Genomic DNA, 26,573 nt, shown 5'->3' on the forward strand with positions numbered 1-26,573 from the left:
AGGTGAGAGGGGTGATCCCATGGGTGCTACTTCTATCTGTTTGTATTTTTGTCCATTATGGATGAAGTATGTGTTGGTTAGGCAGTGGTTGGTCAGGTCCAGCTGTGTTTAGGGGGTTCTCCTCCCTTTTTAACTAAGCTAGGGGAGTAATTAAATGCTTTTTTTGTCAAAGCACCTGGTGTTCCCAAAAATGGGAGGGAGCATACTGCTTCCCTTTTACCTTTCAGCCCCACTCCAGGAGCCTTCCAGGCAGTTGCTTACATAACAAACTTTACATGACTGCCTGCTCCTGGAGTGGGGCTGAAAGGTGAAAGGTAAGCAGTATGCTCCCTCCCATATATGGGCACACCACAAATGAATATGAATATATATGAAAGAGGTGTATGAATCAAATTAGATCCAATTTTAAATATTAATAAGGGGATTTTGATAAACAATTTCATTTGCTGCAGATATGAAATGTCAAATCAAATGATGGGACTTAATTTTTTAATCACTCTTGTGATTCTAAATTGTCAAATTTATTTAGCGGGGTCTAATTTGATTCAATGGTTCAATCTAAACTGTTGTCCAGTCTACAATGTAGATTTGATCTGGAGATGCAAATGATTTAACTTTGAATCACAGTTCTAAACTAAAATGATGCCTAGATCTACCAGCTGTTACATTTTCTATATTTAAACAATGTTAATTGAAGAATTCAGTCATTTCAGCAAAGCTGGTGGAAACAATGGAAAAGAGCAGGTAGAACAAGAGGTAGAGCTAAGTGCATCATCAGCTTAGAATCATTACGTTCTGACAAATGGCCCACGTCCAAACCCTATAGAATTCAGTTGACCCTTATCTGTCATCAAATTAGTATTGAACTTTAGTTGACTAGATTCTTGTGTATGGGTGTTAGGTTAAGCTTCCTGTTGGGAGAGCGAGTACGTTCAGCGAAGCGTTGTGAGAGTTGAGTTGGAGAACGCACAAACCAGCATGCAGACACTGCAGTTTAAATAGGCTTTTACTTTCATGGAAATAGAGGTATCAGAGTCCATCAAACAGTCCAAGTCATACACGGATAATTCAGTCAGTCATCAACATCTTTCAGTTAAGGGATAATCCAAATAACATAGTCCAGTAATCATATAATCAGTCTGGTACACAAAGTTTGCTAAAGTTGCAAAACTCACAATAGCTCATGGCACTTTCTAACAGCCAGCTTCCATAAACACTCAGATCAGATCAGCCCAGCATCTAACGAACAGAGAGAGAGCTAGCAGTCGTTCTGGCTCCCTCTTATTGAGGAAAACAGCAACCAATCACATTTTACAGTATGGTTTAAAGAAACAGGTACAAACATTGTTATATGATTTATATATTGCCAACCCAACCGTTAGATTATATTCCTAACAATGGCCTTGAGCAACAATGTTTTGAACTGCAACTTAACATATGGCCCTAATCTTTTATGCCTGACAGCTGTGTAGGAAAAGTTGAAATGTTAAGATAAAACCAGGATGCCAGATCCTCCCTAGTCCTTCCTGAAATGAGATATTCTCTGCTATCCCTGCTTATTTTGAATTTTTCCAGGCAAACAGGCACACTTTCCAACAAAACACTGGGCTGCACCTATTTGAAGCCCAGAAGAGTTCTTAGAGATAGGCTTTTATTGTTTTGCACCATACCAGTTTCTATATCTTATATACATAGACATATAGACACATACATACACACACTTCAGCATGCATTAGTTAATATGAGGGGCATGAAAGGAGATCTCTGTATTCATGTAAGCATCTAAAGGATTACCCCATAATCCTAGAATTAGAAATAGTGCTACATTGGGGGGGGGATGGTGCAGTGGCTCAATAGCTAAGATGCTGAGCTTGTCAATCAGAAAGGTCAGCAGTTTGGCGATTCAAATCCCTAGTGCCGCTTAACAGAGTGAGCTCCCGTTACTTGTCCCAGCTTCTGTCAACTCAGCAATTCAAAAGCATGTAAAAAATGCAAGTAGACAAATAGGAACCACTTTTGGTGGGAAGGTAACAACTGTTCTGTGTGCCTTCGACATTTAGTCATGCCGGCCACATGACCACGGAGATGTCTTCGGACAGTGCTGTCTCTTTGGCTTTGAAACGAAGATGAGCGCCACCCCCTAGAGTTCAGAATGGCTAGCATATATGTGCGAAGGAAACCTTTACCTTACTACATGCTTTTTTTAAAATGGCACCCTTTTTAAAAATAGCATGAATATATACAACATATACAATATACAATATATGTACAATACTGAAGCTGATATATATTGTATATACAATATATATACAATGCTGTAGCTGATCAGCATTCCAATTCATGCAGATCCTGTTGAAAATGCAGTCATGAATTTCCATCATTAAAAGAAAGAAAAAGAAGAATTGTGGACATGATTGTTAGTAGGAAAAAAAACAGAACTGCCACAAAACTGGCATGAGAGGCAACTGGTAACAACACATTGCCAAGCCACCTAGGGAGTTTGTCTCACTGATGAGATAGAAACAGCATGATTTTTTTTTCTGACTACATTTTTGTTAGGACAGCTTTTCTGTCACCAGCTTCAGTACACTCTTGCCTTGCTTGATCATGATTTAATGTCATATTTCCCAATGAACTGGAAAATATATAGTGCTTAAAAAGAAAAAGAAACCCAGGACTCTTTAGAAAGAGGCATATATTGGGTCAAAATCAGTGAACACACATCAAAAGAAATGTACCAAGAAGTCCAGCTTATGTCGCTGACTTTGTTAACTTAAAATGGTCATATCCAGTCGAAATGCTTTGGATCTTACAATCCAATTACAATCTTACAATCGTGTACAGGGAGGCCTTTTGAACAACTGCTACTTACAGAGAAAAGCTTTTTTGTCTGGATTGCATATGGCTGGAACTGGAAAAATCAAAGAAGAGAACTTCAAAGGTGCACTGAATATATATTGAGTTCAACACATTTTATGACACTGCCACTTCAGAGGCCCTGATTAACAGAATGAATGTGAATTGCAAATCTCTTTGAGATCCCATGATTGATCAGGACCTCAGAAGGAAGACACTGACTCAAAGGGTTAGGCTCAATGAAATGTATGTGCTGTGCATATTTAAGGTTGCTTCTGTCATACTCTTTCCTGCCTTTCATTGATGTGGCCCTCAAAAATCACAAGTTAGTACAAGTACATATTAAGGCATTAAAATTAACTATAGTAAGAGGGGGGGATGGACGATGGCTCAATGGTTAAAAATACTGAGTTTCTCACTGGAAAGTTGACAGCCCGCGTTCAAGACCTGAGTGCTGTGTGATGGAGTGAACTTCTGTTACTTGCCCCAGCTGCTGTCCACCTAGCAGTTCAAAAGCATACAATGCAAGAAGATAAATAGGTACCACTTCGGTAACAGTGTTACATGCACCTTAGCATATAGTCATGTTGGCCACATGACCACAGAAATGTCTTTGGACAATGCTCACTCTCTTGGCTAAGAAACACAGATGAGCGCCATGCCCTAGAGTTGGATGCAACTAGGAAACCTTCCCTTTTATAGTAAGAACAATCATTTCTTTACCTAACCAAAACCTATCCAGCAATCATCAACTGATTAAACCATGCTGCAAAAATTGACACAGGGTAACTGGAGAAAGAGTTCTTCATAAAGCTGAAGCAGATGGAAAAGAAATATCTTGATGTACCCTTGAAATGCTGCTGCTACCATTGTAGATGATACTAGATAGTGCAGATGATACTAGATAGAAGAACTCTCATTAGATCTCTCAGAAAGAGAATATTGGAGACGCCACCACATGTGTGCTTTTTCCTGCTATTCTGTTTTTGCAGAAAATACACCTTAAGTTATCATTAGTGTATGATTCTGCTGATTTTCTTAATAGCTTTCCCTTGCTTTTTTTTTAAGGAGTGTAGATGAACTGATGAATGATAAAAAGCAGCTTCACGATAACCATTAAGAATTGTTAGGGCTCCTGTTCTCCATCCTTATGATTTGATTACTTCCTCTTTGGCCCACTACAATCCTGAGTGTAGCTCAGAAGACCTTCAAAATTGGTTCCCAAATCAATTAGATTGTCAGATATGTGAGTGGAGAGTAGTTTTAACAAAACATAAATGTAAATGAAGTAAGCTAAATATTGTCCCGCCTTTCACTACTTTACCCTTGGAGAAGCAGCCAGTGTCATTCAATGTAGAAAATGGTAGCATGTTTGTTTGTTTGTTTGTCTGTTTGTTTGTTGTGCAAGACTTATGACCAGCTCTGGTTATAAATCAAGGCCAACTCTGAATCATGTACAATTGCCATTCTTGTAATTCAGATTGAAAACAATTAACACAGCAATATAAATAACAAGACAACCCATGCCCCATTGGGTCATCCTTTGAGAGATATCTCTTCACCTAAACAGACACACAGAGAATGACCAAGGGCAAAAAAAAACAGTGGGAGGGGGGCAACGTTTGACTTGTTGCTGGCATCTGCATTGATTTTCTTTGTGGGAAGTTGCCTGGGAATATTGTAAATGACATCACGGAACTGCAATTGATTGTAGCAGCCCATTGGATCATCATTTCAGAGATGTTTCCTTACCTAAACAGAGATATCATGAAAATTAGGAGGCTTAATGCTTTTAATTACTTGTTCAATAATACAAACATATGCTTAAATTATTAGCATTTTTGTAGATTTTTTTAATGGAAAAATGCATTTGATCATGGTAAATTAAACGACAATTTGATTTTAAACTTGATTGCAGGTTCAGCTAGAACTATCCCCTCACTTGCTTTTTTTGGACAATATTCCAAACATTTCACATCCAGATTTTGACTTGTCTTTTCTGTTTCTACCAGTGGTGGGATTCAAAAAATTTTACTACCGGTTCTGTGGGCATGGCTTGGTGGGCGTGGTGTGGCTTTGTGAGTGTAGCTTTGTGGGCATGGCAGGGGAAGGATATTGCAAAATCCCATTCCCTCCCCACTTCTGGGGGAAAGTCACTGCAAAATCCCCATTCCCTCCTCACCATGCTAACCTGCTTTCCAGCTCCGATCTTCTGTTCAGGCGAACAAAAGAAGATCAGCTGGGAGTAGCTTATTTGCCAGTTCTCTAAAATTCTCTAAATTTCTACTACCAGTTCTCCAGAACCTGTCAGAACTGGCTGAATACCACCTCTAGTTTCTACCATACTTAAAGAGGTACAATGTGATATAGGAAATGGATTTAATAAAGCCTTACACAATCCAGAATATTTGATCCAACAAAACTTTCCATATAATACTGAAGTGAGAGGAAGAGATTGAGATACAAAATGTGCACTAACAAACAGATAGATATGGGTATATTTAATTTTTTAAACTGTTTTTGTTTTATTGATGTACATTAAAATTGAATGGGTGCTTTGAAAAACCATAATAGTAATTTGTATATTTTTCTAATTAAATTTTATTGTAGAGTTGAATTTAAAAAAGAAAAGAAAAGAAAAGAAAGCAGCCCTGCTTTATTCCCATAAAAGAGAGAATGGAGACGCTAATAAACTATTAGAAGCACATAACACCCAGTTAAATGAAGAAGAAAAAATATTAAATCAGAAGGTTGGAATATAGGATTTGGGGTGCAGTAATAGAGACATATTTGAAAACAGTGTTCGCCTTATTTTAAATCCTGAATAATTGAAATAAACTGCTAGAATTCATACAAATGTTGTCTGCACGATCTGATAAGTCTGTAACCACTTTTACATATTTTTTTTATCATTGATGCTAATTTGTACAAAATTCCTGGAATGTTGTAAGCTGCCCAAAGTCACCTCAAGGCAAGATGGATGGCAAGCAAATCTAACAAATAAATAAATTGGTAAACCCACAAAGTCCATTTTAAAGAAAAATGCTTTGATTTCTGCCTTTGTTAAGTCCTCTGACTGACCCTCCCCCCCCCCGGCTGCCCGGTTGTTTAGAGAAAAGCAACTGAAATAAATGAAAACTAAAACATTAGACTATAGAATAACAGAGTTGGAAGTGGCCCTGGGGGTCTCCTAATCCAACCCCCAGCTCATGCACGAGACTTTATACCATCTGTATGTATGCAATTGCATGTAAACCCAGGATTGCTAGTAGATGTCTGTATGGTCGCATACTTTAATGAAATGTGATCTACTGGCACATCTTGGATTTGTATGCATTTGCATGGAGTGGTTTGGCATGCCATGGACTGGCATGCAGTTGCAAATATTAGTTTGTAGATCCTGTCTTTGCACGCTCCTCTCAGCTCACCTTCAGCGTGGCCAGGTGGGTCACCTCAGGCCCCAGCACCTCCAGCTCATTCCTGGCCACCTCCAGCGAACCCAGCAATGGCAGGGAAGGCAGGCCGGACCGGTGGCCTCCATGGGTGGGCAAAGATAGGGGCAACATGAGCCCTGGGAGACCAGTTCCTACTCAGCAGCAACTCCTGCAACATGGAGGTCGAGTGGGCCAGCCCAGGGCCCAGGCCACACAGCCAGTTGTAGCACAGCTCAGGCAAGACTGCTGCCTCCTTGACCCCGTCCAGCTTGTTCAGCTACAGTGGCAGCTAATTATCCTGTTTTAATATTTCTGTTTTCTTAATTGAAATATTGTTGTAATTAATTAATTCCTCAGTGGAATGGCTTGCCTTCAGTTGTGGGTGCTCCACCATTGAAGGGCTTTAAGAAGAGATTGGCTAACTATTTGTCTGAAGTGGTATAGGGTTTCGTGCTTGAGCAGAGGGTTGAACTAGAAGGCCTCCAAAGTCCCAGCCAACTCCTTTATTCTGTTATTATGTAATATAGAGATAGTCTTCAATTTATGACCATTTGAAATTTCAATGACCGCCTTAAAAAGTTAAGGCCCTGCTTGAAAGTTGCAAATTTACCTCCCCCCCCCATTCCCGGTCATATGACTGAATTTTGGGCACTAGGCAACCAGCCCTTATTTCTGACCATTTGCATGTCTTGCAATCATCTGACTGCAACTTACAACAATTTTGCTGGAAAGTATTGTTAACTTGCAGTTTCCAGCAAAATCATCACGTAGTGAACAATAGGCTCACTTAAGAACTGCAGTGTTCGCTTAAGGATCACAGCAATCACTTAACAGCACCGCAAAAAAAGATTTTAAAATTAGGTCTGGTCATGTAATGACCGATTTTTTACAACTGTCATGATTTACAACTGTAATTGCCTGGCTCAATTAGGGTCATAATTCAAGGACTGCCAGTATGCCCTTAAATGCCATTTTGTTTCTCTCTGGCATGCACAGACTGATTTGTGTTTTAAATTTTTGTGTTTTTCCCTTGAATTTGGTCTGGTGTGATGTGAAAATATTTCTGTTGTGGGAGTGCATCAAGTAAAAGGGGAGTGTTGCAATGCACATGGATAACGAGGGTGCAAAGTGCCTGCGAGCGCAAGAAAGCCAGCAAGGAGGCTGTTGGTAGATGTGTGCATGTGGATGAGTTCAGAGACCTTGGAAAGAGGGAACCAATGAATGGGTACATACAATCTGTGTGTTGGGAGTGCAAGAAAACCAGAGAAAGAGAGCACAGGGTGGATGCAATTACAGAGAGGTTCAAAAAGGAGGAAGGTGGTAGGTTCTTGCATGTGAGCAAATGTTGAGATTTCAGCACCTCCTATAGAATGGAATAGAATAGAACCAGTAGCAGAAAGTTTGAGTAGTTCAGAGAACCGGTAAATAGCACCTCTGACTGGCCCCACCGTCATCTATTCTCTGCCTCAGGAGTCCCAGCTGATCAGGAGGAAATGGGGATTTTACAGTAACCTTCCCCTTGAGTGGGGAGTGAACAGAGATTTTACAGTATCCTTCCCCTGCCATGCCTACCAAGCCATGCCCACCAAGCCATGCCACGCCCACTGAGCCACACCCACAGAATCAATAGTAAAAAAAATTGAATCCCACCACTGGTGGTAACCTATATAGAAAAGTAGGCATATATCAATTATGAACCATAGAATAACATCCAAAATGCTCTATTATTTGTTTTACAAGAGCTGACTACAAAGATGACTTAGAAATTTCAGCCAATATTCAATTCCTCATATCCTTGCTCAGATTATATTAGTTTGATGTTTACTATTATGAGGTCCTTTATTCCATTAACTCATATATGCACACAGCTAATACTAGCAGCTGATGTAAAGTATCTTTTAACTGGCATTATCTCACAAACATATACTGTACATGTGCACAGAGAGAAACTTCCAATTTATTAATTCAGGAGAATTAGCATACTCAGAATCCACAAACAAAAAGAGATAAAGTTCATTCAGCAACTATGAATTCATAAGCTAGGGGGAACAATGAACTCAAAAAATCACTAACATGTGAACAGATTAATAATTTTTTTAAAAAAAACAGCAGAAAATCACCCATAAATTCTATAGATGAGGCAAAGCCTTACTTAATATGCCAACCTCTTAGCATACAGTCCAGATGCTCAGTTTGAATATTCTAACCTAAGATATTAGAAATGAATACAAATGAATTATATAGGGAGGGAAGACAGGTAGTAAGAGGAATACCAGGAGCAGAATGACTACAAGCATTGGACTGCTGATGAAAATAAGTAGAAATTAAGAAATCAGAGCAAACATCAATAGATAGCTAGATGTTATTTATAATTTGTTACTTACGTTTACTGGTTGATATTACAGGTCTTGGTAAGGTAGCCATCCTGAAAGATGGTGTAGTCATAAACTAAAACCACACATACTAGATTAAGGAATCAGATTTCTCATTTTGGTATTTAGTAGCTACTAAGAATTGGCTGGTGTCAGGTCGTCCTCCTGTCAGGTGAAGGAAGGAATTTCACTTAATATAAAAACTTCATTATAAAAAGAAACATTTTTGCATTAAAATGTTTTAAAAGATAGGTTTATTGGGTGAGGTTTTGTGGGTACAAAACAGGGATGGGTTCTGGCTGCTGCTACTACCAGCTTACTCAGGGATGCATTGTGCGCACTCTTGATGCACACTACATGCATATGTGCAGTACTAATAAATGCTTCTGTGCATGCGCAGAAGCCAAAAACAAGATGGTGGAGCCTACAGTGCTGCCGATAGAACCAGTTCGGGGCCGTGGCAGGCTGGGGTCACTGCCGGTTCGAGCAACCCAGGCCGCCAAGTTACTTATCCATTCGGCTGAACCGGGCTGAACCGGTAGGAACTCATCTCTGGTACAAAGTATCGCTTAATAATTGGCCTAGAAAAAATATCCTTCTGTGCTGTCAAGGAAACTTACAGATGGACATGTCTGATGAGCAAGCCACTGGATGAGATCTATCTTCTTATAGATCTAAGGACCTTTCCCCACTGCATTGTCCTTGTTGGTGGTCATTCCTGATGGGCTTCAAAGTGCTAGAAGGAGACATATGGAAAACAGCACCTTCTGCAGTGCATTTCATAAGAAAATCAAAGAATTGTGCAACATTCTGGGCACAAGATAGAAAAACAGAAGCTTTCCCCCTGCAGATTCAGAAGTGTGGACTTCTGAATCTGCAGACTTTATCCTAGCATTAGCTATTGCTTCCATAATGACATTAGCTCATTATTCTTTTGAAATTCTCAAGCTGTAGTCACAGACTTGCTAAGGAATAAACCTCACTGAACTCTCTAAGACTTATTTCGGGATGAACACGTCTCAGGATTGTACTCTATGTGCCTTGATTTTAAAGACATAGATAAGAATGTTAATATTCCCTGCAGAGAAAGATAAAAGCACTTCAGTGACTGGACTCTGTGCATATTTTTAAAAAGTAATGTTTTGTAGTTAAGGGTGTTTTTTGTACTCCCTATGTGCCAGATCACTTAAGTCTGCACTGAAGGCTGGTGACCCCAGAGTGATGTTGGAACATGCCTGAAGAAAGAGAACAAGGGGATATAAAGGGCAGGTATCCCTATACATGAGTGCAATGTTGCATGCGACTTCCATGTGCTTCCTTCTTGTATTAATTTAAATGCTATCAAATCTTAAAAGGGAATACAGCTTTTTCTAAGTCTGTAGTGAGATGGAATTGGGCCAGTTGGTTTCTATTTCAACATCCGCACCATTTGCTACATCTTATTTTGCACAGCTTTAATGATGAAAATGTTCTTCCTTTACAGAAAAGAAAGCAACTTGTTTGCCTTGCAAACTTTTCAGCATTCCTATTTTAAAGCAGGCAAAAAGCTTTAGCAGCTGGAGGCGCCTTTATTCCTTTGACTGGAGCTAGCGAGAAACTTTGGAGCATAAATACATTCAATAAGCCAATAATTCTGTCTACAGTTGAGGGTAGCTCACCACGCTGGCAAACAGAAGGGTAATGGGAATTAGAAGGTGGGGGGAGGGTAATAAAAATATAAATCACAAAAGGAAGGAAATCCATTTGGTCCTTGGCAGCAAAGACACTGCTCAGCTAATCCATGCTGAGTGCAATCCAATACTCCTTTATATAATCCTTTGCTTGTGGAAGAAAATTAAAGTTTAATGCAATAACAGCTGACCCAAATCACATTGGTTGCCCAGAAGCAGATTAAAGAATAGTTAAAATCATACAAATCTAATTTCTTCATTTTTTTTAAAACATCGCTCTGTAGCATCCTGATTCTTTAATCCAAGCCATCAGGTTTTGATTATTATGAAGCATACAATATCCATGCAAAACAGAGGAGGAGGAGGAAACTGGTTACAGACAAGAATGATTACTATTCAAATGGTACATCCTGAAGCTCTTAGCATTCTCTGTATCTTCTAACAGAGATACATAATTCCCTTTTTCAAATGAGTTAATTCCATATTGGTAGGGGGCTGGAGGTAGATGTAATCACAGAGAAGACCCATTATAATCATTAGGACTTTAGGCAGTTTTGATTAGCTTACTCTATTGATTTCAAGGATCTTTTTTCAGTATGACCAAGTCTGGATTCAATTTGTTGTTTTAAAATGTCAGTTGAATAATATCAAACACACATTCTTGGCCTATGGTGGATCAAAGTTTATGATTTAGATAATTGTGGACCATAGTAACTGGGCAGTATTACTGACCAGCTATTTGAATGGTTGTAAAAACAAAAAGTTTGACTAGCTGTGTAACTATTGTAACTGAGTTCCCTATAACTAATTATATTCAGTGCTCTGGCTGCAGCATTCTAAACCTCACCAAAAATATGAATGGGTAAAATTTTGAACCAGAAGAAAAGAGTAGAATGCACCACCATCTGATCTGACCAGCAAAGAGAAGAGTGCTTATCATATTATCAAACTCTGCAAGCATGAACCTCAACCCCTCCCCCTAAAAACAAACACTGTAGTTTAGTCCTATTCCAGATTGATGTCACTGAAATGATGCTGACCTAACATTGGCAGTCACACCTACAATGTAACATGTTTGCCCAACACTATACTAACTAGCTTTCCCCTTTGTATAATCAATGGTTCCCAATGTGGGGCCCAGGCCCCACAGGGGGGCAACTTGATTTTTAATAGGGGCAATTTGAGCCTTGTTTAAACCAAGTTAATAGCCTTGTAGGCTTCCTCCACATGAGTAGAGTTCACTTTTTGAATAAAGTAAGAATTATATGTCCGGGGGAGGGGGATCCGGATTTTAAAGTTGCTTAGGTGGGGCATGGCCAAAAAGAAAGGTTGGGAAGCATTAGGAACTCTTGGCTCAAGGGTGGAATATGTGACTACCTGCAAGGAATTAAAATCATTTGAATGAAGTTAGTGGAGATCAAAACTTAACTACAACCTTCATGTGATGAAGGTGCCAATTTTTTTTTTGAATGCCTAAATAGGGTTTAAGCTTATCTAGAATCAGTTGGAATGGAAAAGAGACTAAAGAAAGCCTAAGTGCTTCTGGTCAGGGAACATTCATTACCAAAAAAGAAAAATTGGTTTCTGTTGTCAGGATTACTTGCTTTCATCATCCTTTGGAATTTTGGACTCCTCTTTAATTTGTTGTGTAGATTATCATATCTTTGACCTTGGTTATTTATCTTGATTTCCATCTTCAGAACCTGATTCTACCTGCTCTGTAGTGTCCATGTGACTTTCTGGCTTAGACTTTACCGATTACAAAATGCTAAGTGTTGAGTTTATCTCCTGTCTCTGCAAATTCCATAAGAAATTTTCAGCCTCAAGCAAAACACAGCCCTGCATAAGTGTGTTGCAGTAAGCAAACAAGTTAGATGAAGGCATGTGTCATCGTGACCTGATCTGACACCAATATGAATGGAGATAGTAACCATGTCAGGCTCAGCTGAACAAAAGCATTCCGAGCCAGCACTGAAACTTGGAGATTTAGGTTAAGGATTAAATCCAGAAGTACAGCCAAAGTGTAACTCCCTAATCTGCCTTTCAATTAAACCAGGATAAAATAGCTTTTATCCAGATCATTTCTCAATTTCAGATCACCAATGTCTTTCTTGAATGAATGGAATGAATTGTATAGTTGGGTATCTTCTCTATGTCTTGGTATATTGTATATGTGTGGGCATATTTACTTTGAGGGGAAATCTGACATCACTTGTCTATAGCAGAATTTAATGTGTGGTTCGTTCTTGGTGATCTCTGAGCTTGGTTGTTTTCTTGCAGATGTTTCATTACCCAGCTAGGTAACAACATCAGTGCTAGAAGGAAGTGGGGTTTGCAAACTCCAATCCCTTATAGCACTGAAGATATTACCTAGACATTTCACAATGAAACATCTGCAAGAAAACCACCAAGATGAGAGAGCACCCCAGTGCAACCCCCAGCTAAAAATATCAGCAAAGTTTACTTTTTGAAAAATTCTAGTCTCACTTTTCCACAGATGTTATATTGGCTATGTTATCCTTGCAATTGCTTTGGGCCAATTAGCTCTATCAGTTAATTCTATATTTTTACATTTTGTTTGTACACATTAATAGATATTAGCATATATATTAATTAGCTGCATCATTTTCAGACACCACATAAAATTGCTGAAAGCTTTTCCCTCTTTCCATCCCTACCAGTTAGAATGCTAGAAACGATACATGCAAGGTGCAGTCAGAAAAAGTTGAGATGATGAACATAGTGCTACAAACAAAGTTCTCTTTGTTCTTGCATGTATGACAACATCATAGCCACATTTTTTTTACCTTTTTGGCCATACCTGGAGGATACTCCTGAATACCAGAATAAAAAACTTTTTTTAAAAAAAATAACAAAACAAAACAATGTCTACATCTATGTGACTTGAAGATATAAATGTATTTCAGTAAATGCAGTAAATTAGTATCTGCTATATAACAATACAATACAGGTAGTCCTTGGCTTACAACAGTTCATTTAGTGACTGTTCAAAGTTGCAATGACACTGCACACAGTGATTGATGACTGTTTTTCATACAACAAAATGTAAAAATAGGGAAGAAAATGATAAGTGAACACCTGTCTACCCTAGACGAGTTCAAATCACCAGGACCGGATGGATTACACCCCAGGATTCTGAAGGAACTGGCAGACAAGATCTCAGAACCACTGAACTACATATTTCAGAGATCCTGGAGCACCGGGGAACTACCAAAGGACTGGAAAAGAGCTGATGTTCATCTTCAAAAAAGGAAAAAAAAATAGATCCAGGAAACTACAGACCTATCAGCCTGACCTCAATAGCAGGAAAGATTCTGGAAAAGATAATCAAGCAACAAATTAGCGAACATCTAGAAGCAAACAAAGTAATAGCCAAAAGCCAACATGAGTTTGTCAAAAACAGATCATGCCAGACTAATCTTATTGCATTCTTTGATAAAGTGAGAAAATTAGTGGACCAGAGGAATGCCATCGATATAGTTTACTTGGACTTCACTAAGGCATTTGATAAGATAGACCATAACCTACTACTAGATAAAGTAGAAGAATGTGGGTTAGACAGCATCGCCACCAGATGGATTCGTAACTGGCTGATCAACCATACTCAACGTGTAGTCTTCAATTGAACTGCATGTACATGGAGGGAAGTATGCAGTGGAGTACCCCAAGGCTCTGTTTTAGGCCCAGTACCCTTCAACATCTTCATCAATGATTTGGATGAGGGAATAAATGGGGAACTCATCAAATTTGCAGATGACACCAAGCTGGCAGGAATAGCCAACACTCCAGAAGATACGCTTAAGATACAGAAGGATCTTGACAAATTTGAACATTGGGCACTATCTAATAAAATGAAATTCAATGGTGAAAAGAGTAAGGTTCTACATTTAGGCAAGAAAAACTAAATGAACAGGTATGGTATAGGTGGTACCTTGCTCAATAGTAGTAACTGTGAAAGGGATCTTGGAGTCCTAATAGACAACCATTTAAATATGAGCCAGCAGTGTGCAGCAGCTGCCAAAAAAGCCAACACAGTTCTAGGCTACATAAATCAAGTTTACTTGGGATAGAATCAAGATTGCATGAAGTGTTAATACCACTTTATAATGCCTTAGTAAGGCCATACTTGGAATACTGCATTTAGTTTTGGTCACCACGATGTAGAAAAGATGTGGAGACTCTAGAAAGAGTGCAGAGAAGTGCAACAAAGATGATTAGGGGACCAGAGACTAAAACATATGAAGAACGGTTGCAGGAACTGGGTATGTCTAGTTTAATAGAAAGAAGGACTAAGGGAGACATGATAGCAGTGTTCCAATATCTCAGGGATTGCCACAAAGAAGAGGTAGGCAAACTATTCTCCAAGTCACCTGAGTGTAGAACAAGAAGTAATGGGTGGAAAGTAATCAAGAAGAGAAGCAATTTAGAACTGAGGAGAAATTTCCTGACAGTTAGAACAATTAATCAGTGGAACAGCTTGCCTCCAGAAGTTGTGAATGCCCCAACACTGGAAGTCTTTAAGAAGATGTTGGATAACCATTTGTCTGAAATGGTATAGGGTTTCCTGCCTAGGCAGGGGGTTGGACTAGAAGACCTCCAAGGTCCCTGCCAACTCTGCTACTGTATTGTATTGTATTGTATTCCAGCATCCCCATGGTCACCTGATCAACATTCAGCCTTTTGGCAATTGACTCATATTAACAGACTTAACAGTTGCAGTGATTCACTTAACAACTCTAGCAAGAAAGTTCATAAAATGGGGCAAACTCACTTAACGACTGTCTCACTTAGCAACAGAAATGTTGGCTCAACTGTGGTTGTAAGTCAAAGACCTCCTATAACTAGTTATTCAGCATGCCCTGTTGCAGGATAAAATGTCAGACAATTCAACGCTGGCTGAGCTATTTATTAGCAAATTTGAAAGTACAGCATATAAATCATCCAATAGTAGAACTAAGTGAAACTGCAACTATAAATACCCTACTGGAGAAGAGTGCCTAACTTCTGTCACTCCACCATCCATGTTTCTTCAGTCATAAAACCATCAAAACCTTTATTAGCCTTTAAAAATAGTTATTGTTACAATCTGTTCTGTTGAGTTGGCCCTGGCCAGCAATGGCAACCATTCAGAGCTTGAATGTCCCCTGAGTGTCATTCGATACAAAAGCCAGTTTCTTGTGTGTTTGGCCACTTGTACTCTTGGCTTTCTGTGCAGGCTGGAAAATGTATTAAATGCAATTGTAGCGCATCCCTATTCCCTGCTCTCTCTCTCCCTCTCTAATCCCTTTGCAGCCTTCCAAGCTTAAGCTGCAAATGTCATCACACGAATGCAGGGAGTTGATTCCAACAGGTGGGGGTAATAAAACATGACATTTCCAGGCAGCTTAATTGTGCAGGGTGTGATGGGATAGCTTTCAGTACAAACAGGACTTGGTTTATATCTGTGAGGCTGCAGAGCTACCCTTCTTCGATGTATCCACATGATGTAGGGTGTAAATTTCCCACCTGCAATATACTTTATGACCTTTCGGGTGATGAAACCTCTGACCTATAGCATTCTCATCTTTGCTGGTTCAGCTGTTGGGTGGTGACAACTTGCTAGACTTTATGCCAGGGCTAACGATGATTTACTGCACATAAGTATTAAAGCATTAGCATGAGATTCCTGTCCACCCAGCCCTAAAGGGTTTTGGCGGCTGTACAACTGATTCTCTAGAGGAAATTACAACAGACCGGGATTTGCTGTCAGCCTATTGCCGCCTAGTGCCAAAACAGTTCATAAATTAAATTGGAACGCACATCTAGAATATGTTGTCCCCCACTTTCTGATATTATGACAGTTTCACAGCCTTTCTGAAGGCTGTTCTTAACAAACAAAATGTTCTTGATTCAAAAATAAATACATGGGGCCTGTGTGGAGTTTCTTTTTATCATAGATATTAAATCTGAAAAGAATACTCTTTGATATGCATAAACCGGGCTGATGCACCCAAATTCAAGAATCCACAACAATGGGTATCTACACTTTCATGGATCTTGCTCTTAGATTTATGAGCCTCCATGTCATATGAGGTGGAAATAATTAATTTCCCCCTCTAAGAGCCGAGGTGGCGCAGTGGTTAGGGTGCAGTACTGCAGGCCACTTCAGCTGACTGTTATCTGCAGTTCAGCGGTTCTAATCTCACCAGCTCAAGGTTGACTCAGCCTTCCATCCTTCCAAGGTGGGTGAAATGAGGACCCAGACTGTGGGGGCGATATGCTGACTCTGTAAACCGCTTAGAGAGGGCTGAAAGCCCTATGAAGCGGTATATAAGTCTAACTGCTATTGCTAACTGTTAAAAAGTGATAGATCCTTCCATTTAACCATACAAATAAAATAGCAGGTCAATATAAATGTGAGTTAATAGATCCAATAATTTAAAAACAGGGTAAAGAGACAGAAGAGTTATTTCTGATATTTGTGGTTTATTTGACTAATTAATGTATTTATCAGCTACTCACAATCTGGACAATCTCACCTTGAGCTACAGTTTATGAGAATGAGGTAAAATAGTAAGGCTCAAAATAAATAAATGCATGTAATTATTACACAGGAATAACTCACAGTGAGGCGTTTATGGGACAGGCTTAAGTTATTATTATCTGCACTGATATTCAAGCTGTATGTTTCTACCTGTTTTGACCTGATTGTATTACAGCCATAGTGTGTATAAAATCTGTCGGTTTGGTCACACACTAGCTCAGAGCTGTCAAACTCGCCACCCGCGGGCGAGATGCATCACGCCCCTGCCCGGTTTAGCGAAGGGGGGAAAGTCCCGATACATCACGTGACGCCACCATGACGATGTGAGTTTGATACCCCTGCACTAGCTTCATTGGTAGTCAAGAGAGGCAAGGAGGAGACAGAGCAGTACTCATTAACCTCAGCAACTTTAAGATGGGTGGACTTCAACTCCCAGCATGGTGGCTGGGGAATTCTGGGAGTTGAATTCAATGCATCTTAAAGTTGCTGAGGTTGAAAAACAGTGACCTGGAAGATACAGACACAAGACAGGGATAAGCAATGGAGACAGCAAGTTTCACATTGACATATTTTTTTTGCTGATTTAGAATAGGTGCTTAACATTTCATCTCAGGAGTGGTGAAAGGACTTACATCTTCAGAGTTTTGTGGCACTGAAGTTGTGTTCTTAGAAAAGTAACATTTTGTGACAACTACTGCCATGAGGCAGGAAAGAGAACAGCTGAAAAGTGTATTGGGTTTCATTGACTGGCCAATAACCCTTCAAATTAGAGGACCACAAGGGATCAGGCAAATAGGAGCAACCAGTTCTGATATCCCAGGAATTAGATGTGAATTACAAGTTGTTTGATGTGGTTCTGCTTGTTGTTATGTGAGCAATTCCTCCTATCCAAGACTGACTTGTGCAGTTTTAGTTTCTGTTTTTCATTAAAACACACACACACACACACACACACACACACACACACTGAGGAAATAAGCTGATGCTCTACTTGGATATGGTTATGCTGTCTTTTAAACTTTATGTCTGGCATCTTAGAATTTGTTTCTAACTTATCAGAGAAACCTTGTTAATATTCTGATTCTTATGCATATATCTGCATACATCACTGTTGTTATATACAGTATATGCTGTTCTTGGCCAAAGTTTATGAATAGTTCATAATTAGTACCATTTTGTTATTACCATTTTCCATTGCACAATACTACCTCTGAAAATCAGCTGCTGGTGGGAGACATGCGTGCATGCATGGTGGACCTGAGCTGTGTTACGGCTCACATGCCTGCAGAGAGGGCTCTGCATGCCACCTGTGGCATGCATGCCAGAGGTCTGCCATCACAGCTATAGATTATAATTTTGGTCTCAATGCAATCAAGTTCTAGCATCCTTTTAAAAATTGAAGCAGTGTGGATTTGACATTCCAAATCCATTTTGGATTTTCATTCAGTTTGACTGGAAAGTAAAATTCTACAACCATCTAAGTTGCTTCTGATTCAGTTTAATCATCCTTACACCAAATAATCTACTATAGCCTTCCCATCCTCCATACTATCATTTCAATACCATGCTTCTATTGGAACTATATTGATGACAGTAATAGTACAATATACTGTGGAAAATTCATCACAGAAACATAATATATCTACTGAGGAGGAAGGGTGATAACCACATTACTGTATATACTCGAGTATAAGCCTAGTTTTTCAGCCCACTTTTTGGGCTGAAAAAAGCCGCCTCGGCTTATACTCGAGTCAGTGAAAAATTTGCCCGAAATGGAGGAGAAAAAGGGGCGGGGCCATGCCACTGGGTGACACTCGTGAATGGCCCAGTGCCCCTGTGAGTTTCCCCTCCCTCTGTGTCAGTTTGCCGCGCAGCGCGCACCGCACCATCCCCCCTCCTCACGTTCTAATGTAATGCAGGGCTGTCTTACGATTCCCCTTCCTTCCCCTCCTGCCGCTCTGCAACGATGTCCCACCTCCTCCTTGTTATGGCAAGCAGCCACATAGCGATGTCCCACCTCCTCTGGTACAGTGATCCAATGATAGGAATCACTGTGCCGTGTGTCATAGGAGGCGGGACATCGCTCCCGCGGCTGCACGGGACATCATCATCACAGCGGGACATCAGCATCATGAGGTGAGTGAAGTATTTCATTGAATACACCGCTAGTTTACTGTTTTTCTTTGAAATAAATATTCAAAAACATTATTGGTATCTATTTTTATTTTTGAAATTTACCGGTAGCTGCTGCATTTCCCACCCTAGGCTTATACTCGAGTCAATAACTTTTCCAGTTTTTTTTGTGGTGAAATTAGGTGCCTCGGCTTATATTCGGGTCGGCCTATACTCGAGTATATACGGTAGTTTGTATTTTTAAGAGTTTTGTCCAACATACTTTGCTCCAAATGTATTGTACTGAATTTACAGAATTCCAAGACAAAATTGTTGAGAATTACAAACCCGATGGCAACAGATCAAGAAAAAAATAATTTAGTGAGTGAAAACAGTGGTAGATTTTTTTTCTTTTTTATTTGTTTACCAAAAAAATGAAAGTGGAAATTTCCGATTTCTGCTACAGTATGTGCCATTCAGTAATAATTTAACATTCTTTAGCGCAAGGGTACATTCTGTAATTATTCTAATATAGCATTAATGTGTTCTAATAATAACTGTGATTCATTCAGATATTAAACATGTATAATGTGTTTTGATTATCCTCAAAACAATGTTATTTTTTAAAGAAAGCTTGATTGTTTGAGACTACAAAGCATAGGACCGTGACAGCACCTGCTGTTCAGAAGTACTTAGGCACACTATAAAAAAATATGTTTCTTCTTTCAAATGTCTCTCGTCTACTAATTCTGTCCCAGAACATCATTTGAGCCATCAAAAAGGGAAGTTTTGGCTGACAAAGAACACTGATGTGTAGCATTACTTCACCTATTTATTGTTTTTAGTACAGCTTTTTAAGTTACCTCTGCTTTACCTCTGCTTTATTGTGGTAGATATTATCCCATATCTGAACAGAAATACACTTTTAAGAATCGGTCCCAACAGTTCTACTTTCTCAGACAATCAAGATTAAGGGTGTGTAACACTTTTGATGCCATTCCATAAATCCCTGCTACTTGGTCTCTCTTTGGTTTTTTGTGGAGGGTTTTTGGTTTGGTTTTAATTGAAACTTGATGAAAGTGGAGTAGAAAAAGGTAATGTCTGATTTTGACAAAAGTATGAAAAAATGTGGACTGATGCTATGTCATGGACTACATGGTCTATATTCTAAAACTTCCATCTCTACAGGAAATGTTGAGATTTTTGGTTTTTCATTTCTCATGAAAAAAGCAAACTATTTATTTAGCTTAAATAGAAATATGCATTACTTAAAACTTTTAGAAGCTATGATTACAATGTTGATCCATTAATAAAGTCCAATATTATTTTACATAGGTCAAACAAAAAAAACATAAAAGGTTAGGCAAGCTTTCAAGTTCCCCAGAACCCATCTTTAGGCAAAATGTTAATACAGCAAAGGATGAGTAAAATGAAATATTTAAAAAAGATACACAGTAATTACATCATGAGATTTGAAGATCAAAGTCATTCTGAGTTTATCAATTGAATAAAGTTGCTAGTGAAAGATACATCAGTATCAATTCATACCTAGCATTTGTGGACAAATAAAAGGGCTGTCTTGATACTTTTTTCAATCAACATATCCTGTCTATTCTGGCTAGCTTGACTAGCTTGGCTTTCATTTAATTAATAATCTCTTATGTTATTTTCCCCTAACTTATTATTGTTTTGTAAGTGCCTATTGACATACAACTGACATTCAATTGGTTTTATAATAGTAAAAACACAGGAAGAAAGAAAGGAAAATAGGTAAAACATCTGAAGCCAAAATAGTTTTTGTGTAAATAGGCTGATTACAATGTGCATTAATACTACCTGTCAATCTCCTTCCAAACTTGTCCTATTTGAACATCAATAAATTACACCAAGTTACAAGATTCTGGCACTATGAACTCTTTACAAAATCATCTTATTACAGCAAGAGACAGCTGTGACTTGCACAGTTTGATGCCAATCATCAAGAACAAATGGTAAAGTCACTATTTGATACAAAAAGAAAGCATGATTAGGGACTGACATTGTGATGTTTACCCTTTCAAAGATGATTGATTAATAGGATGTGCCTTTATTGTTACTATGAAATTGAGGAATAAGATTGAACAAGGTTGAGAAAGAAAGCACTCTCTTATTTGAGGCCTACTCATAAGAGAGCTACTGTATTTAGTCCAATTTAGTCAAGCTGCTCCTATTTACAAAACAAAAACTAGAATAGTGGAATAAATTTTATGTTCATCACTCTCAACAAATGCTTTCATTCTATCAGAGAATTAGGAGGAGGTCTTTGAATAATACACACCAGGGCAATTAGGGTAATGCCCAGGTGGGTTGCTAGTAGAATGAGAGCAGAATATCAAAGTCATTGCATTAACAGTTCCCAAGAATAACAACAAATTGATATGCTTGGACTTTTAAATTCTCCACTTGTGTTCAATTTGTATATTGAAAGATCATTAGCTCTTGGCAGTGGGGAAATTCATTTTTTTTTTACTACTGGTTCTGTGGGCATGGCTTGGTGGGCATGGCAGGGGAAGGATACTGCAAAATCTCCATTCCAATTTCATTCCAGGGGAAGGTTACTGCAAAATTTCCGTTCCCATTCCACTCTGGGGCCAGCCAGAGGTGGCATTTGCCAGTTCTCCAAACTACTCAAAATTTCCACTACCAGTTCTCCAAACTACTCAAAATTTCTGCTACCAATTCTCCAGAACCTGTTATATTTAACCCCTGGCTCTTGATCAGAATTTGTGTTTGGAATTGCTTTAAAACCCCACATTGTTAAGAATCTCCATAACAGAAGAAAATTATGTTCTTAGTATGCTTAGTTTACTGTCTTTCGGTAACTTACACTCAGAAGTGATCTATATCACAGCTACTATCCTTCCTTCATAGCTTCTGTAATATAGTAATATACTTATCTCACACCCTGGCCAAAGTCTATAAAATAATAAATTCCATAAGCAGAATGTCCCACAAGGGACATTCTATAATCAGTTATGTTAAGAAATCAGACATGTTAAGTCATAGCTTGATTCTTTCCACCATACATTTTGGCAACAGATTGACTGGTTATTGCTATAAATTTTCTTGTGTATTGTTTTAGAAGGTACAATCCAGAGAGCCATTGCATGTTATTCCACTTAAAAGAGATCATGCTGTTTTCAGCTTTTATGCTACAAGATTTTCCCCCCCTCATAATAAGACATAGAAGCCCTGCTGTAAGTCAAGGCATACAATTGTTCATTAAAATCTATACAATCCAGAACCATTTCTTCCTAAAATTGATTTGATTAAATTCACAGTAAGTCAGAAATTCCACAAGAACTCAGTAGTTGTTCCAAGAAACATGTATCAAAAGCAATTGAACTGGCAATAAGAGATAGTCTGTCTCCAAAGAAAGAACAATCATCAGGTGCAAATAACCAGGAGCATTTGTTGAATTCAAAGCCCAGAAGAGTTTATTAATGTTACCTACATACAAGTATCTGGTCAAATATCAATCAAATTATATTGGTGCTAGATAAGGGTTACCTGAATTTGGGGGTGGGGGGGAGATGAACCTAAATGCAATGACTGTAAACTGATGACATGTTTAACTCTACCTTCCAACTCAGTCTGCGTTTCTCCTATAACAACCATACATTTCGGTCCAAGGCAACATTCTGGGAATTGCTGTTCTGGTATCTGACAGAATTTCATCTTCCCCACATACAGTAGCTAGAGAGTTGTTCAGCTTTGGGGTGAAGTGCCACCAAAGTAAATCTAACTTCCTGAATTCTTTCTTTGAACATCGACACATTAATAGATTATGGGCTGGTTGAGAATGAAGTAGTTGTTTAAAATGAAATAGCTACTGTACTCAAATGTCTATTTGCAGTTGCATGTGTTCAAACTGCTAGGTTGGCAGAAGTTGAAGCAAGAGCTCATCCTGTGCTTGGGTCTTGAACTTCCAACTTTCCAGTCAACAAGCTCAGAATCTTAATTGCTAGACCGCTACACCCCAGATCTCCCATTTGATGATAGAACTACTTTTGGTTTGAAATCTGATTTTATGTTGTTGAGTTAATATAACTTTTAATTGTCACCTGAATATGGATGTCAGGTTATGAGCATCTACTTGAACATTAGTATTCTGCATATTATAGAATCCTATTGCTAATATGATTCCATTCAATAGAAAGAGGACCCTTGAGTACCCCATTCTCAATAGACCTTATGAATGCAATATGCAAATATTTTTGTGGACATGTTTTTTTTCCCTCTAGTGATGTGTTACTATTTTTATGTTACACTTTATGACTGATCATGACTTGATGTGATCCTGGTTTAGATACAATCTAAACTGTTATTCCAACAGTGAGGATATGTGCAGACATTACATCCAAAGAAACGTTCCAAAGAAAACTTTATAATAAAATATTGAGATATTCAGGGTGATCTCACATCATTGTTCAAAGTCTTCATTAAAGATGGACATATATCAGATGGACAAAGAAAAAGTCTTCCCCTTATAAGCATTTACAGTACTACATAGACATCAATATATCAATGGGCCAGATACCATTTTCTCTACGATCAAAGCAATTTTCTCAGTAGAAACCAACATGACCATGCCAAAATTCACAAATTAAGATACAGGCCATTCACAAAGTGATATCTGAAATGGGATGAAAGTATAAACTAAAATTCAATCCAGAAAAGCCACTGCAGCTCTCTGCAATGCGGCTCCAGCAAGTTTAAATTAGAGATAGGGCAAAATTTTATGAAATGTCTCATTGGCTGGATGTGTTATGACACTATTCCAATCTACTGAAGTATTCCAAATTCAAAGCTGATTGTTCTTATTGTGTAATAGAGGTTAAAGCAGTCTATTTGAAACTCTTCATATTTTTGCTAAAGTTGCAATAGTGTTAGAACATTTCAGGTGAGGTCAGTACATTTCTGATAAGGTTGAAAATAATCAATTTTGAGATCAGAATCGGACATTTTGGAGTCAAAATATTTTAGTCTTGAGAGGTTTTGATGTCTGTTTAAATGTCATGAATGATTCATGCAGACTGCACTGTAACTTTATTCCTCATACATATTTCAGGCCATGCTGTGCTTGCAATGGCTTCTGCAGTGTGGGGTCAAACCAATCAGTCTGACAAAAGCAATGTCAAGCTGAGATCAGACAAGACCTATACTTTTTTTTTGCATAGATTGTGATCTCGCACACATGTTCAAAAGAGGCAGCATTTGCATCATGAATGCAACTGAACTGTAAGCACCCATGTAGGTTTGGTTTCCAGTTTAAAAAGCTAAAGCCAACTGGATATGCTCAGACGTATTTGGCCAATGTAGCAATCTGTCCTTAGAGGTCAGTCAGTGGATAAATCATATTACTTTCCTAAACGTATAACAGGTTGCATAGCCTTTTCAAAAATAGATGAGCAGCTTGGAAATGTTTCTGCCAGGAGCAGCCTCAGCAATGCTCTAGTATATCCAGATTAGATTACTGTAACTTGTTCTGTGTTGATTTTCCTTTGAAAAGTATCCAAACGTTCCACTTACTTCAGGAAACTGCAACCGTTCTTTTGTAGGATGCCAAACATTTGGATAATTATTTAAGCTTTATTGAATATCAGTTTTGTTTTCTGGATCTATTGAAACAGCTTTAAACAGCCCTCCTTAACTTGGTGCCATTCAGTACTGATGGCTTTCAAGGCCAATACAATAACTCCTGTTACCCCATTGTAATTACCGTATATACTCGAGTATAAGCCGAGTTTTTCAGCCCACTTTTTGGGCTGAAAAAAGCCGCCTCGGCTTATACTCGAGTCTACAACTGGATCCGGCAGTGCTGTTGCCTGTTGGAGGAGGAGGAGGCGAACCAGCCTGCCATCGCCAGCCACCGCTAGCCCTGCCGCTCTTCCCACCCCCTTCCAAGCCCCACAGTCCAGCGGATGGAGCAGCGAAGCCCCGGGGCTTCGCTACTGCTCCCCGCATTTTCTGCACGGGGATCCCTTGGAGAGGGGATTCCAGCCTGCCATCGCCAGCCACCGCTAGCCCTGCCGCTCTTCCCACCCCCTTCCAAGCCCCACAGTCCAGCGGATGGAGCAGCGAAGCCCCGGGGCTTCGCTACTGCTCCCCGCATTTTCTGCACGGGGATCCCTTGGAGAGGGGATTCCAGCCTGCCATCGCCAGCCACTGCTAGCCCTGCCGCTCTTCCCACCCCCTTCCAAGCCAGGGGGTGGGAAGAGCGGCAGGGCTAGCGGTGGCTGGCGATGGCAGGCTGGAATCCCCTCTCCAAGGGATCCCCGTGCAGAAAATGCGGGGAGCAGTAGCGAAGCCCCGGGGCTTCGCTGCTCCATCCGCTGGACTGTGGGGCTTGGAAGGGGGTGGGAAGAGCGGCGGGGCTGGCAGTGGCCGGCGATGGCAGGCTGGTTCGCCTCCTCCTCCTCCAACAGCACTGCCGGATATCCACCCAACGCTGCGGGGGCGCCAGCGGGAGCTTTGGCGGCTTCACCTCAGCCGCAGCGCTGGGCAGCAAATGTGCTGGTGCTGTTGGAGGAGGAGGAGGCGGCGGCAGCAATAGCACCTGAGGACAGGACAAGAAGCAATGGAAACTTGTCAGAAGGAGATTCAAGCTGGAAATAACGAGCAATCTGACAGTAAGAACAATTAAAATCCTAGGAAAATGTCCTTTCATGAAAAATTACTTTTTCAGTTAACTCTGCCTGACATTAGTTGGGTGAACAGAAATATTAGTTGGCCAATTCTAAAAGGGAGCACCAGAAAGAACTTAAAATATTTTTTAAGAGAGCTGGGTTTTTCATTTATATTATATGTATGAACAGAATTAATACAAATTGCAGATACCAATCAAACATAAAGAAAAAAAGGATGAAATAATGCTCATTTTAAAAAACTCAGTGAAAATAAAAACAATATACCAAGAAGGTGGCATACTGGTTGTGATTTGATCTCTTCGGGGGATCCCGGGGATCCCCTATACAAGTATTTTAATATTGCAGACTTGCAGTATTATAAGTCATACTGATATTATAGAACACTTTAATTAAGCGGGTCCCTTGAATAAACATAACTTTGAGTTTCAAATAACACTGATTTTTTATTTTTGAAATTTACCGTAGCTGCTGCATTTCCCACCCTAGGCTTATACTCGAGTCAATAACTTTTCCAGCTTTTTGGGGTAAAATTAGGTGCCTCGGCTTATATTCGGGTCGGCTTATACTCGAGTATATACGGTAGTCATTGGTGACATTAGCTAAGATTTATGCAAGTTGAAATTCAACATGTCTATCAAGTTTCAGCCTAGAGGAGGCATCTACTTCCATGCCTATGTGCCTTCATATGCCTTCATATGCCAGTCAGCACTGGACACTGTCAGCTGTTCAATTAGATGTGGCTAGGAACACATAACTAAAGTTTTAGTTCAACATGGCACTTAACATTGCATAAAGCTTTCCTGAACAGAAACCAATCTGCATGGCATCATTTCCCCTAATTTGCCCATATGGCATGTCTTGGGGGGGAGACATTGCTGATTTGTTCTTTTTCTATA

This window comes from Thamnophis elegans, chromosome 3, assembly GCF_009769535.1.
Source record: "Thamnophis elegans isolate rThaEle1 chromosome 3, rThaEle1.pri, whole genome shotgun sequence".
Taxonomy (NCBI): domain Eukaryota; kingdom Metazoa; phylum Chordata; class Lepidosauria; order Squamata; family Colubridae; genus Thamnophis; species Thamnophis elegans.